We start from the raw sequence: 16,653 nt of genomic DNA, 5'->3' as shown, positions 1-16,653 counted from the left end.
TGCCCGTGGATGTAAATACAGAAACACTCAGCACCATTGCAGTTAGTTAGAAAGGATGAGGAAATTAAAACCCGCGTGTCTGGGGATGTCCTCCTGCCAAGGAGAACTGGACCAAGGAGGCAAAGTATCTATTGATGCAGGAGTGAGACGTGATGGAAAAGGAGGTGCAACTTAGCCAAGTTGAAGACAAAAGCAAAGTATTCTTAAGGAAAAAGACATGCAAGGCAGGTAAGGCAGCCTTCTACGGGGGGGTGGGGGGAGGACAAAAAACAAGGGGGGCATGTGTCTTCAGAACTTTTAGGATAGCCTGGGCGGAGGTGGCCTGATTCACGAAGGACTATTAACCTGTCCTACTCAGAGGGGGAGATGTATTTGGAAAGACAAATGACACATTCCCGCATCCTTCAGTATGTGTGGGGGGCGGGGGAGGAGGGGACAGAAGCATGGAAGCGAAGTATCAAGGTTGAGAGGACAGAAAGGAAGGACTGAGGCTGTGTAAGCCAGGGCAGCTGGGAGCAGAGACAGGTCCCTGTTAAGCAGTGGGTAATGACATCACATAAGCAAGCCTGATCTCCCAGCTAAGCGCGTCTGCTGACAGGATCTTAAAAAGCATCTTCACGACAGAGAGGCAAAATGGACTAGTCCTCAGCCTGGGGTCCTCAAATCTGAAGGAGCACAAACATCTAAGGGTCAGGAGTCACTGGGACACACGCCGCAAATAGTATCAGACAACGGTTAGCTGGGCTTCTGAGAATAGCTGTAAAGCTTAGAGGCCTTCCAGAAAGTCAGGGCAAGAAGACCACGGTGGCCACTTGTCACCGCACAGGGCAGTGAGTCCAGCGTAGGGAGGTACAGAGGGAGGGTACTAGAGGGCATATGATTCCATCAGCCATTCAGGAGGTAAGTAGCAAGGCCAGCCAGGACACCTGAAAATAAAATAGAGGCAGGAACCCCAGCTTTATAGAATGGCCATCTCAGGACAGATTGAAGAAAATAAGCAAAACTAAGGAGTAAGGAAAGAAGACTATGCAGCGTTGGGGCGGAGGCTGAAGGGCGGGGCCTCAGCTGCTGCTTTACACTGAAGAGGGAAGGCCTGAACCTCAGGGACATTCAGAGCTGTGTCCTCCCACCGTAAGAACACTCAGATGCAAATCCATGAAAACAGGCTGGTAAAGGAGCCCAAGCATCCTAGGAGTGAAAGCACTGGTGGCCACGGCGATATATCCTCAGCCTTGGGGGCACTGGGGACACAATAAATAACGTGATAGGCATGAATAAGATATTAAGGCAAGGAGAGAAACTGAGCCAGATCAGGAAGCTAAGGTGACCACCTAGTAAGCATTAAAGAAAAAAAAAATTTAAGGTAACATTCCTTATATGCCTGAAGAGTTCTTTCTATGCCATAACTGGCAGCGGATACACTTGCAGTTGTCTAGTAAAATTCATCATATATACAAATTTTGAGGTAACCGCTCTAGGCCCCGTTCTCACAAGTTTATGGGTGGCCTGGAATTGCAATGATTTCCTAAACTCCATGGCTCTTAAAGAACGACGTTACACAAAAGAGCCACGCACACATGGTAAAGTGATCTAAGCATAGAATGTCCCAGAAGACACTGTAACACCTACGCACATGCTGTACAGAATGTTCCAGAAGACGCTGTAACACCTATGCACGTCCTGCTCCATTCACCACCTGCCTGAGGCTGAGCAGGGCAAGGGAAGCCAGGATCCAGCCTTCCGTGTTACTGGAATTCAGTTCACACACACAGTTCATTTTTTAACTTAAATTTCTACTGGAGAGGACTAATTAACGATCCAAGGAGGTCCGCTGAGGGCTCCTGTAGTTGCTTGTGTGCGCTCCTTCTCTCAGAGGAGGCTCCTCGTGAACCTTCCCTTTGCCTTGATCTACTACATTAAGAGTCTGAGTGTAATTTAACAAAATGGAATGACAGCTAAATTGTGGTGTGCTCTTGAGAACACTGAAGCATAGCTCTGTTCCGACCCGTTCCAGCATCTTCTGAGGGCAAGCTGCTCACTACAAGGAACTCCACAGACTTGGCCAAATGAACATAAGTATGTGTTCTCTAAATGGAATTTCTCATGTGTGTGTGTGTGTGTGTGTGTGTGTGTGTGTATGCCTGTCTGTGTGAATATGAATGCATGTATGTGTGAGCCTTATGCATGTGTGTGAGCGTGTGTGTGAGTGTGTGAGTGTGCCTGTGTGTGTGCCTGTCTGTGTGAGTGTGAATGCATGTATGTGTGAGCCTTATGCATGTGTGTGAGCGTGTGTGTGAGTGTGTGTGAGTGTGCCTGTGTGTGTGCCTGTCTGTGTGAGTGTGAATGCATGTATGTGTGAGCCTTATGCATGTGTGTGAGCGTGTGTGTGAGTGTGTGTGAGTGTGCCTGTGTGTGTGCCTGTGTGTGAATGCATGTATGTGTGAGCCTTATGCATGTGTGTGTGTGTGTGTGAGTGTGCCTGTGTGTGTGCCTGTCTGTGTGAGTGTGAATGCATGTATGTGTGAGCCTTATGCATGTGTGCGTGTGTGTGTGAGTGTGTGTGAGTGTGCATGTATGAGGAAGCACTGTTGATGATATGGAATACTGTGGCCCAATTTGTTTAAATCAGATGACTTCATGCCTTGACTGCTGAAATGTTCTTTACAAACATGCAAGATTATCAGTGAGGAAAGGGTTAGGATTATGGATATTTCTTTCAGTAGATCTTAGACGTAATGAAGCAGGCTTTTAGGAGGGTTCCGTTAAGAGGGAGGGAGGGAGGGAGGGAGCTAGAGAGATGTCTCAGCAGTTAAGAGCACTGGCTGCTCTTCCAGAGGATCCAGGATCAGTCCCTCATACCCACAGGGTTCTCACACACATGTGCAGCTCCTGCTCTCAAGGGATCCAACGCCCCCTCTTCTGGCCTCCCCTAGCTCCAGGCAAACACAGGTTGCACAGACATCCAAGCAGGCCAACCACTCAAACACACAAAAATCAAAGAAATGAAGCTAAAGAAAGTCAAAAGAGGGGGAGCTATTAGCCTAGTTTTAAAACTTTAAGTGACAAGAAATATGTTCTAGAGTTATAGGGTTAAATTCTTTTTAGTCACTCTGCACTCATTAAAAACACACCTATTTTGTAACCTAGATTTTATATAATTACAGGTTACTATAAAGAACTTATATACCCAAAGACAACACTCATATATTAAGAGACATTTTCCACTTCCTTTTAAGGTTGGTCTCTGAGACTCTTTATCTTTTGATATATATCCCATGCACCTCAGTTTATTCTTATATGAAACTTTATGAAAAAGAGAATATCAAGTAATATCAGAAGTTACTTGTGGCAAATTATATGTACTTTTGCGCTTCATTCTTCTGCAAAAGCAGACTTTTATTTTATTAAATTATTTTCACTCAATATATTCTGTTCACATTTTCCTCTCCCCCAAATCATCCCACACCCTCACTACCTCCCCAAGCACGAGTTCTATCTCTCTCTACATAGAAAACAAAGAGGCAATCACACACACACACATACTCACACACACACACACACACACACACACACACAATAACACTAAATTAGAGACCATAATATACAAGAAAAAGACTAATAAGACAGAAAACAACATGTCCAAACAAAGCAATATGAAACAAAAAGTCTACAAGAATACACTGAGTCTGTGTTGCATTATCTAGCTACTGTAGTGCATGAAGCCTGCCCTTAGGTGCTGCTGGGTACCTGTTCTCTCTTGTTACCAGAGAAGATGAATGTGGATCATTTCAAATCTTGATATTGTCATCATTTAACATTTGTAGGAATTTTCATGGTTATCTTCAGCTGCCGACTTGACACACGTAAGAGTCTCCTCAGAATGAACGGGAACCTCAGCTGATGAGCTGCCTAAATTAGACCGGCCAATGTGCAGGTCTTGGTTGGCAAGCGCGGGGCTAGCCGACTGCGGGCGGCACTGTTCCTAGGCAGGCTGGCGGGCTCTGAATAAGAAAGCGAGCAGAACACAGGTCTGGGGGTGATCCAGTAAGCCACACTGCTCGGTGGTTTCCGCTTTACTTCCTACCTTGAGTTCCTATCCCGACTTCCATCAGTGGTATATACTGTGGCCTGGAAGTAATCGCCAAATACGCCCTTTCCTCCCCAAGTTTTTGTGGTCATGGTGATTTTCATGGCGTAAGTGAAACAGGAAGCATTTCTAAGTGCACACTTCCTAAAGGCCAATGAGAAACGTAGCTTTAGGGGAAGTGCTTGTCACTAAAATTTTCTTAAAGGGAAATATATTCTGTAGGTACAACTTAAAGAATGACTATCAGAACTGAACATTTTCTAAAAATCACTTTAGCTGAGCTAACCTATAAAACCAAATTACCAGTCCTTCTCTCCAGCTGGGCTAGCAGGAGACAATGCCTGAGTGTGAGGTGTGCAGATGAAAACAGACACCCTGACAGAACAGGCACCTCGGTTAAGTGCTTCCTGGTCACTGCAGGGCTGAGGGTCAGTCTGCCATGACATCTTTTATAACTCACTAATGAGTGCCAAGGAAGGAATGTTGCTGACAGTCCCAAGGGCGACAATGTGCCTTACAAATCAAAACCCAAGAAAAACCAAGGCAGAGGAGAGGTCGCATATTTGAGCTGTCAATCAGCAGCGTCCAGGTGTCCAGGACCAAGGTTCGCCAGTGATGCCTTGTTTTAATTTCAGATAATGTGAGCTGCAAGAGCAAAGCCAAAGCTCTCCAATCACACATAGAGACAACAAAACACGCACGTCTTCTACTTTACAAACGCTTTTCAATCTTTAATGAGCCTAACGCAAACTACCCTTCAGAGCTGGTCAGGATGCTTTCCATGTCTGCTAAAAGGGGAGCAGATGCTTGACAATGGACATTGAGATGCAAATTACATTATTAAAATTTTAAAATCAGGAGCTCGAGTAAAGGGAGGAGCAGGCAGATTTAGGAATATGGACTTCTTTTCAGAGTGTCTACTCACTGTTAAAGGAGGAAGCTGGAAACTGAAAATGAAAGGACCCTGACCTGAGCCTCATGGCATATCTCAGCGGGGCTGAGAACACACAGGTTACTACTGCTCTCAGTCTCCATCAGGTTATATACACAGAAGCAGAAGTCCTCACAGAGGACAAGTCAAGTCCTGCTGAGCCTCAGGAGGGAGGGAAGGGCTGGCAAACCAGCACAGGGGCAGATGCAGTTTCACGGAGGGGAGGGTGGTCTTGTAAAGTGCTGGAATTTTTTGCTCGGTATCATGCACGTAGGTGTGGCTTCATTTAATTACAAAGGATTAATAATTTATTGGCTAGGTATCCACATGAGCACACTGCCTGACCTGCTACAGCGAAATAGTTCAATGCCCAAAAAATCAGTTTTCTGAATTCCAGTTCTTACCAGGTGTGTGTGTGTGTGTGTGTGTGTGTGTGTGTGTGTGTGTGTGTGTGTGTATGTGCACGTTCACGCACATGGCCATGTTTTTAATACCTACACGGTCATTTCACATATACATATGTTCACATTTACTGCTAAAGGAGAGGTCTCAGTTTTTTAGACAGAGTACTGATACTAGAAGCTACCAAGAAAAATTGACACGATCTATAAACCTGTCCTATTAGGCCCAGATGAGTCACTGACACCACCCACTCTAAGGCTCAGGGAATGCTGCAGAAGGAGGAATGGGTGGACATAGGAGCTGAGGACCAGCTGAAGGGTTATGAACGGCCTAACTTGCTGGACCCTTGGGATCATGAATTTTCATCAACCTGCCTTGTGCCCACACACTGCCAGCCCCATCAACCACCAGCCAGCAAAGGGTTATCGGTGGATGGACTCTGCGAGCGTCCAGGGTCCATGTTCCTTAGTTGTGCAGCATCTGTTGAGCCCACCAGGCTCTGACTGAGAGGTCCAAACAGCTGGCCACACAGAGGGCTCTGGTCAGTCTTGGTAAAATGTGAAACAAACCAAACAGACACAAACTCACGAGACATATTTAGGGTGAAGAGGGAGGGCGGGCACGGTGACAAGGTGGGAGTTGAGAGTGGTCAGCATGCAGTGTGAACATGGGAAATTGTTAAAATAATAAATAAAAATGTAAAAAGTACTACTAGTTTGCTTTTATGAAAACCACCATCAATGGGTATTCGTAACCTGCTCTCTGCCATTCGTGGGTCCAACGCTCAAGTAGATTATTAACGTAAGTAATTTAGCAGAACTACCAACTATCAAAAATAGTCTAGAAAGTTCAGAAATGGGCAGCCTGTGAGAAACATCCTCTTTGTCATTTTCTAACTATATTTCTAACATATTTAATATATGTTGTTTTGTGGGGGGAGAGAAACAGTAGTAAAAAATCTACCCACTGATTACCACTGTTCTCGTTTTTCCTTCTGATGTTTAAAGATACCTTTGCATGTATGTGTGTGTATATCCATATATGTATGTATGGATAAATTTGTATGTTTAAATGTAATCCTTGACTGTATTTTAGCAAGTTCTCAGTATAGCCACACTATAAACATTTCCTTTTGCACAAGTTTCCTGAAACTCTGCATTACACCGTTCATCTTTGCCAAATACTATAGTACGCATTACTAATTTCTTCTTAATTAAAATTAGAGAAATTAGAGAAAAAGATATGTTACAAATACTGCTTTTTGGTGACATCTTTAGGGTAAAATTTTCCTTACTACTTATGAAGTAATATATTTAAAGGAATGTGGCTTGGAGACCAAACACACACACACACACACATACACACACACACACACACACACACACACACACACACACACACACACACACTTCCTTATAAGTAAAATTAGGTCAAGTAAAATTTAATTTCAAGGACCATGCTTCCACTGTGCTCAAAAATAGAAACCATAGACGGGAACAGTGTGTCGAAAACTGGTCAAGAACAGCAGGTGATAGAAACAAACAAAGTGGAAGAGGCTCAGATCTGCTGTCAGCAGCAGCAGCAGATCTCTTCCCAGGGGCTGGCATGGCCCACGGAAGCCCACTTGCAGATTCCTCTGTAAGGGGCAGCCCTGAAATACACAATTGTTCACTTATTTATTTAGCACAGGGAATCTACCTAGCGCCTTCTGCATACTGGTCTAACACCCACCAAATGCTGCATGGGCACTCCACTTCCCTGTCTAGGTAACTATGTGGTTACAACACACGGGGCCTTTTAAGGAACAGAGGTAAAGGTGATATGACCTATGGCAGTTCAGGAGCTGTTTGAAAGCAAAGGTCATGAGTCTGTTGTCTGGAAGTCACTTTAGATCTTCCTGTATTTTCTGCACACAGCAAGCTGGCAAGAAATAATAAGCTGAGGTGGGGCTGGGGGTCACCTTCCAAGAATGAAGGGTATGCGGAATCCACACACACCATCTTAGGTATGGTCAACCACATGCATTAAATAGTTGGATCTCTGAAATAAAGTCTCCTATATTTTGGGAGATAAACTCAGCTGACGGGACATAGTCAATTAATATTCAATTCGTCACAGCTACCGTTACAAGAATAAGAACTGTTTTCTGTGAAACAATCGTTTAAACTATTTCAAAACAACACTGAATGCATTAACTCAGCAGGCTGTTTGCTTCCACCAAACTAAATCAAGGAATGACATCAGATACTAGCCATGAGATGTTCCCTTTTTCTGTAACCTGCCTCTCTGACATTCCTCTCTAAGTATCTGGAAGACACCCTGATTTGTGACCTTCCTTTGTTTTCTGATTCATGTACTCACTTCATCTCTGGGGCACGTCCAGGGCAACGGGAACCTACAGTCCTGGCCCAATAGTTGCTCATATTTGACTCAGAAACAAGAGCTTTCTCTTTGTCTTCTTGGGGCGAGAGGTGTGTTTTTGCATCGACAGAGGGTTAATGTTTATGATATATGTTTCCCTGAATATAGATTAAATGTCCTTATGATAAAAAGCTTTAGCTTAGGAAAACAATTTTAAGAGCCATAAATGAACAATGTGGTGCTTCAGTGGGTTTCTGCAGCCAACCCCTGACCCACCCTTTTCTCTCCCTGTGCTTCCTCTCCCCGCACCATCCCCCAGCAGAGACAGAATGCAAGCCATTGAAAAACAAGAAAAATGTATCTCTACTTCATGTACTTAATTCACTCCAAGGTTAGAAAACTTCTAGAACACCCAGAAGGGAGCAGCCGAGGAGCTCGTGGGAAAGAAGCTGTGCTTTATCACATTGAGTAAAACTAGGAAGCTGATCTTTGGGGATGAATCAAGCACAAGCTACAAAAAGCATATGCTCCAAAATTTGATGTTAACAGGAGTATTTGCTAACAGGAGTATTTGCTCTCATCCTATTTTCCTCATCTCAAGCTGTAAGAAAGTCTGAGGCATATAAATCCCATGCATTAAAAGTAGCAGAATACCGAAGCTTTTCTTGTTCTCCCTCTTTTTATTTCCATCTGGGGAATAACTTATTGTTATTAATCCGTGGACCCAGATTTGCCTTTGACACATCATTTGCAGCTATTTTATCAATCTATTTTGAATAACGCTCCATAGCTTACTTCCCTTTCACTCCTATGAAAAATATCCACTAACCAGTCAATCTACATGCATCGTTCCCGTACCTGACCACATCTGTAGTGTCACATGTCCAGGTAAAATGCCTTCCAGGGTATTTAACAGTTACCCATGGAGCCGCAGTGAGAATGCCTCGGGCTTTGTGGCCGTATTCACGGGGCCTGGGTGGGAAGACACGTGGCCTCATTGTGGCGACCGGTGGTGAGGTGGCAAAACATTACAACCCTTTCCTCTTCTTGTCCCCATAGCTCCAGAATGTCCACACTGAGACCCAGCAGCCACCTGCCCAGGTGCTTACTTGGTGATATGTGTGGTCCCCAGTGGAGTAACGGCGGTCCCATGCCTTGTCCTCACGGAGGTCTCAGTAAACATTGGCAATGTTAAATTGAATTTTGCTTGCGGAGTTGCAGTTATGCCTTGGTTCTCATCAGAGTAGTGGATGAATAGACCAGGGAGTAAGACAGTGAAGAATCTAGCAGGGTATGGACGTAGGGTTAGAACAGTAACGAAGGGAAATGAGTGGATGAAGAAAGTGAAGGTCAAGGCCTCCAATACTACATGAGCTAGCACTGTGCTGTACAGAAGTTTCCTCTGAGGTTAAAAACTTCCATTTTAAAGGAAAGATATTTTTGGTGGGGGGAAGGGATGATTTTTTTCTTTTTCTAATTTTTCAGATTATGACACTGTATGTTAGAAAAGAGGTGAAACAGAAGGATGTTAACTGTATAGCACTTCTGGAGAAGCTCGCTAAGGTCAAGAAGTAAGCAATTTAAAGACCCCAGGAAGTCCCTGAAACTGAGCAGATACACTAGGTTCCGCCCCACTCAAAGCACATATAAATGGCAAGCATGCTCAAAGACACTTAGATAAAGTGACGTGCCCAGAAGGAGCAGAGTGGTCCAGCTGCCTGAAAGAGGCTCAGAGCCACTGTGCTACCTGGAAAGGACACTGTGCACTAGGACATTGAACTGCCCATAGGTTGTATGGTACACTCCAGCTTTCGTGAGCTGTCTCCCATCCTGGGGTGGTCTTTGGTAAGTAATCCATCTATGCCTTGCTGTTATTGGCTTCCTATCCAAGGTGGATGGATGTTTGCTCACACCTCCCCAGGAGTGGTATAATACAACATGCCCTTCCACGTGGTTCTACAACTATCCAGGTGGTGTGTGGCCCTGGGAAAATTATGTTATCCACTCTCCTCTTTGGCTTTCCGTAGCTAAAAAAAAGCTCTTCATGCTGTTCACAGAATCAGCCCGAGTATGAGCCACAAATGTGACCTCAGTAAATGTGACCTCAGCATGCACTAAGAGACCTCATGCTGTGCTTGTCATAAAGGCCCTTACTGGCTGCCTGCAGTTGCTGCTGACTCAAATAATGAGTCAATAGTCAATATCTTTTTTTTTTTTTTTTTTTAGGACATCTGATAAGTGGGGCACTGCCTTTGCTATGCTATAAAATTTTAACAACAGGAAAATGGACTAAATGGGAAAATAACAGGCCACAGGTCAGTAAGGAGAAAGTAAAGTCTATTCATGTCAACTCCATGGTCTGGTCTCTTGGTACCATCCATGACGACAGTCATGAGTTCTGGCCCAGTCTCCCCGTGTCTTGATCTCGCTGAGATCCGCATTACTATGAATTGATATGCCATCTCCTTTTACAGTCCCACTAATTATAAAGCCTCAAAAACAGACTAGTCTCTCACACTCGTGCCACTCAGAGACCTAAGCTTGTGTACACATGTGCAACACACACACACATACACACACATACATGGCAGAGTTGATGATCTGCATCCACTGCAGGACGTGAGTTTAAAAAACAAGCAGCAAGCCTGGAGCTGGGCAGATGAACTGGGCCATCCAAACAGACCATACAGTTCCAATAACCGCATTGCTGTACCTCGGCCATGCTTTGTTGACTTCTTTCTTTTTTCAAGTCTGCAGTTCAGTTGAGGTTGTTGTCCTACAGTTGTGAGTCATCCTACAATCAGATCCAAGTTCTGTTGTCTCTTCAACCCTGCCATTAAAGTCACTTTCAGCTTGACTGCCTTGATTAATAGCACCGGCGTGTCTACAGTCTCTGCTGGACAGAACACTTTGTGTTCCAAAAAGTCACTCTTGACCTTTTGATCTTGACAACTTCAGTCAGCGTCAACGGAATAAACAGCCACGTGGAGTAAATCCCTGAGGCCAGCCGCTCTCGGCAGGAAATCACATTTTCATTCCTTCTCCTCTCTCTCATCTGTGAACCGAAGCCGCAGAACAGGTGGCCTCCGACCAATAGCTGCCCTGTGCCGGGCAAGGCATCCGCTTCCCGCACAGACCCAGAGTGGACTGAACCCTCCAGCATCTTTAATCACCCAACCGCATTTCCTTACAGCACTGCATCATCTGGATGTATTTTTTTCTGGAATCAGACAACCATCCCGGTTGAGCCTGACGTGAAGTTCATCTACTCTGAGAGTTTGTTTAGTGGGGTCCTGTGTTGCTTTGGATTTATAGATGACACCAAAACAGCTCTGAACTGATGTCAGCTAGCGTTGTCATTTCTGAACACCACAAAGGTCAGAGATGTCCACAGAAAGTTCTTTTTCCGCAATAACGTTCGGGAGATATCGGATTTTACCAATTATGAAATTGAGGTTCAGATAAATTAAACCGGGGATATCGGCAACAGACGATGCTTACGTGTGGCAGAGGAAGGGCCCTTGTTATGTGACCCTGAAGACCCCTCCTGTGTTCCCACCCATATCATGATGTGAAGAACATTAGTCTCCAGTAGCATCTAATGTAATAATATCTCCACGCATGCAAAACAATGCTGAAGTACAAGTTGTACATTGGAAAATAATAAAAATTCATGGCTAAACCTCAGCAAGTGAAAAGGATGCTTAATCAAAACCTAAAATAGTTTGTATTTTTAACACTTTCTTATTCATTGTTGGGGGAAAAAAATGAATTATCCCTGGCTATTCTCTAGTTCCTGAGCATTCAAAGCAAGCGAGGGGTAAGCTATGCGTCACAGTGCTGAGTCTATGCAAATGGTGAACACCAGACTGGCCCACTACATCATTTCCTGCCAGAGAGCTGCCAAGTCTAAACTTTGGGTGAATAGTGCACTTTGACTTTGACAACGTAATAGAAATATCCCTTATTGTTTGGTAGTCCACTAAGAAGTACATCAGTGGGGAAGTCCCAATGGGCTTGGGTACCATATCCATCCCCAAAGGCCTAGTTTCTTATTCCATTCTTGGCAAGCTTTAGGAATTTGGTTTTGAAATTTTTTCAAAATATTTCTTAAGAAGAAACAACCCTCCATATTTTGTTGCAAAGCCTCAAGTATTTTAATTAATTCCCAACTGAGAATTTGGGTTTCCTCTATCCTATACACGTAGCAAGTAGTTATTGATCTTAATATTTCCATTTTCGTTGAGTTAAAAATAATTATAGAGAGTTGGGAAGTCGGTATGCGGGGCCCAGGAATGGGTAGCCGTGCGGGTGTTGCGTCTCAGGTTGAAGGCACAGGAAGAGCAGGCTGGTGGGTGGCTGTTGGTGATGGCTGTCCACCAACGTGAGCACACTTATCACTACACACATGGCAGATGGGAAATTCAGCTTGGACGGATGTGACTGGCTGATGGTCTCTCCCTACTATTGTGGTCGAGCACCCACTTAATACCGCGGAAGTCTGTCTGAGGAAGTCTATTCCAAAGCTACTGTCACCGTCCTGTTCAAGTTGGTCCCTAATAGAAGTGAAGTCTTTGTGACTGATTCCAACATAATTCATTTCAATTTCTTCCTTGCACTACAGATACACCTCATCCACTCTTTTTGCCTTTGACATTATTAAACAAATACATAGGCATACACACTAATTTAAAGTTAAAAAGTTGTTCAATCTAACATCAGAGGGGACTCCCAAGAAATGCACAAAGTTTAATGCAAATTAAAAGACATCAGCCCCACCTTGGGTATTTAAACCTATGTGGTGAGCCCTTCCTTGAGCGCAATATCCTTGAGAAGCTGCTTTGTGTTCAGAAGAGACTCTGCGCCAGATTCTCCTGGGTAGGATCCATACGTAAATGCAAACATCATCCAACAAATGGGAGAAATGCTAAGGCTTCGTTTAGGTACCTAGTGCTGGGAGCAAACTGCTACTCCTCCTTACATGACCCCAACTGGACACTCTTTATCCTCGAAGAGCATCTCAAGCCTGACCTCTGACTTCTACTTTTAACATACTTTACTGTGTTCATTTTACATTTAAAAAAAAACCCTCACATGCACACTCACGGGACCACCATTTTTTAAGCGTTACCGAATAGGCTTAAGTGCTGTGGTGAGGATGCAGTTTAGTCAAGGATAGCACACAGCACCCCATTTACATAGAAAACACCACCACTCTGGGGCAACTGTTTTAGCTTTTGCTGTGTTCCGTTTTTGTTTTGTTTTGTTTTGTTTTGTTTTGTTTTTCCTTAAGGCTCAAGGAAATGATATTCCAAGAGACAGACCTGGGAAACAGAAAGGCCAGGTTCCAGACCCTGAAGTCTGCACTGTAGCCCTGGCTTTCCATTCAGCGGCTTCCCGACTGAGGCCTGCAGAAAGGTCAGGTTTCCTACTTGTTGTCACCTCTTAACTTTAACACGAGCTGCAAGGTAGTTATTCTCACACATGTCAGGTGATCATGTGATCAGTGACTCTTCTGCCTAAGAGTCTACGCAAACCCCTGACCACTGTGCTCTGAGCTTCTGCTTTGCATGTAAATCTGTACGACAGCCAAACATCTAAGCCACCTACAGATGTTCTCCTATCGCAACCCCACACAAACACTTGATAATTGCGTGTTTGCAGCCGCACAAAACACAGCAATATGCCACACATGTGAAAAGGTGACCAGACTCCTGCCTTTGCTCTTTAAAGTCATTCACACATCTTAAGCAACCGTCTTTATAATCAGTGGCATTTTGAATTCAATGGATGATAAATTGAACAAGAAAGCTGTGTGCATCAAGTCAGTGTTCTATTTTTGCACCATATTTGTACCTTTATACGCCTCATTATAATGTGGCACAGAAAAACTCTAAAAGTCCTCAACAGACTATCAATAAAAACAAAGAACCAACCTTGTTATACCTGACGATTAGCCCCCAATATGAAATCAGATTGTGTTCACAAATTAAATTGCTTGAATTTGTGCATATAGTGATAGATCAGGATTAGATGTTAGACAAAAAACAAAACAAACAAACAAACAAAAAGACAATTAGTGGTGTTGCGTGGGAGCCAGTAAGAAATGGCTCAGTGTCTGTGTGGAAGTCCCTGCACCAAGCCCTAATTTGCCACTTGACCACACACACTTTGTGCCAAACAAAATAAAACTCTTCCCTTTAAAAATGCCAACCAGCTGGAATAAGTCATTAATCAGTGGATCCTGTGAGACCCCAGGTTTTTAATGACACAGAAGCGAGGTGGAGGGAAATAATTGCTCCATTCATAAGTGAGTTGGAAAGCGAATGCCAACTGCCCGCTGTAGCACCTAGGTCAGGAACATGCCTTCGGTGTATTAAGGAATCAAATCTTACACCCCGAAGGACACTAAGGCTGGGAAGCCATCCCGTAAGTTGCATGTATTCAAGACATAACAAGATGCATGGCTTTGCTTCCAATCAGAGCTTAGCTATCCATGGGCGTTTTGGCTTTGCTTCCAATCAGAGCTTAGCTATCCATGGGCAGCAGTGTTAGTTGTGGATGTTCACATCATTGGACCACATCCAGTTCAGGGTCTAAAGGAGAAAGTCTGCCAAGTGTTTGTGGGAAATAGTGTACTGCGACGTGGTTGAAAAGATGGCTTAGTCACTACACTGCACAAGTGTGGAGACCTGAGGTAAGATCCCGACACACTTGTAAAATCCTGAGTGCGCTCACAGCACATAACTATAATACTGGCAGTGTGAGAGACAAAATCAGGGTGGTACCTGGAGGCCACTGGTCCACTGGTCTTCCTAGATTAATTAGCACCAAGTTTACTGAATGCTTGTCTCAAAAAAAAAAAAAAAAAAAAAAAAAAAAAAAAAAGTGTGGAGCAACAGAGGAAGGCACATGGCATGAAGCTTTGGCTTTTATGTGTGTACACACATTTGCACACACTCTGTGTGTAGCACAGAGAGAGGAAGAGGGAGAAGGAGAGAGGGAGAAAGAGATGGAAAGAGAAATGGAGAAGGAAGGAGGGAGGGAGGGGGAGAAGGAGGGAGGAAGAGAAGGAGGGAGGGAGAGAAGGAGGGAGGGAGAGAAGGAGAGAGAGAGAGAGAGAGAGAGAGAGAGAGAGAGAATGAGATAGAATAATTTTACTGAATGTATGACAGAGTATCGTCAATGCACCAGGACTCTCCGAGTTACTCTCAAGTGTCACAGGTCTGCTGTCCTGTCTCTTCTCACCCGCTAAGCACTCTCCAATATTAAATGCCCAGAATAACTCATCCGTGCTTGCATGGAACCAATATTGACACCGTGCTCCCTTTTCAAGCCGGAGTGTGATGGTAAAAACTACTTCAAAAATGGCTAAGGGAACCTAGGTGTGAGTCAACACACAATCCAATAAAGTATGCCCACACTGCACCAGACGAATGGGTTTTCCACTTGGACAAAGCCATGTGGGGCCAACGCTACTGCCTGCTGGCTGACCCTCAGCCACTCACCATTTTAGCGCACACAGCCAAACTTTGACAAAAGAAAGATTTTAGCATCTAATTCATAAATCTCCCTAATTTATGCACCAACCTCACTATTTTTAGGGTGCCCATGGGGGTAATTACATACAGTGGCTGTCTCAGTCATGTCTGCTTTATTTAGATAACGAGCCTTAAAGGCCAGGGGTGCCTCTGCAGTTTCTATCTATAGCCCTGACTACAAGACACTGAGCATCTGTGAAACGGTAATACTAGGTTTGCATCTTTCTGGAGCCGCCCACAGTGGCATCAGGGGCTAGATTAGAGCCAAGTTCTGTTTACTTTTGCTTGGATTTCAATATTGATTCCATCTTGAGAAATTATAGGCTATTAGTATATCATTTAGAATTTTCTCTTCTGGAACAATTTTAGCAATGCCTTTCTGGTGTTTAATCCGACATCTGGGTCTAGACATTAGTTTTTCTACAGATAATGCCAGTCACATCTCATTAAGATTTTCTCAAAGGGATTACTGGGTAGAAGAATTTGCCAGGGAGTGTTCATGATATATATAAAAGCAGAGAAATACTCTTAAAACTTATTGGCTGTTTTGCAGCTTAGAAGATGCAGTACCTAAGACTGGTGTACAGGTCGTGGATTTGAACATGTTTTAATCAACACCCGACACAAAGACTAAGCAGTAAATAAGGAAATACCTCTCTAACAACTTGACTTTGACCAAAACACCAGGTGAAGGTCAGTAAACGCAACTGCAGTATTTGCCAAATACACTTGCTCTGTTTTAACCATCACACGTTTACTGAATATTTTATGTTATAATCCCATCTGTAATGATGTGCAGATTTTTTTTTTTACCAGATTTTACTGTGTGGTATAATCTAAGTTGTTTCATAGTATGAAAAGGTACTTGGGAAATTTGTTTAGGAAAATAGAAGTTATTTGTTAAGCAAACTTGTGCAGTGACATCATCACATTAGTCGCACAAGCATGTGTGTGACAAACTCACTTCAGCTGTGCCTTTCTGTATCACACCATCACGTCATCTAGTGAGCCTCCCAAAGGCTTATGAGTAGAAACACACAAATGTGGTACGGAGAAAATGGGCTGTTCTTCCAAGACAACAACTTTCATTGGAAAAAGATCAAACAGAGGATTGGGAGAGAGAGGTGGCTGTTTCTGACCTACAAATCGACTGTGGCTTCTAGGTGTTCCCAAGGTTAGGAAAGCTCAGCAGGTCATCCTCGGAACAAAGGAGCTGGGCACATAAAAACCTGAGTAGCAGAAACACAGTTGAAACGATGATGGCTTTAGCTACTCAAGAAGTGAGAGAAAAAGGGTAACAAGGGAACCTTGCCCAGAGTGCACCACTCTGC

This window comes from Acomys russatus, chromosome 12, assembly GCF_903995435.1.
Source record: "Acomys russatus chromosome 12, mAcoRus1.1, whole genome shotgun sequence".
NCBI lineage: Eukaryota > Metazoa > Chordata > Mammalia > Rodentia > Muridae > Acomys > Acomys russatus.
The sequence above is the reverse complement of the archived record's forward strand: the minus strand, read 5'-3'. Positions refer to the sequence as shown.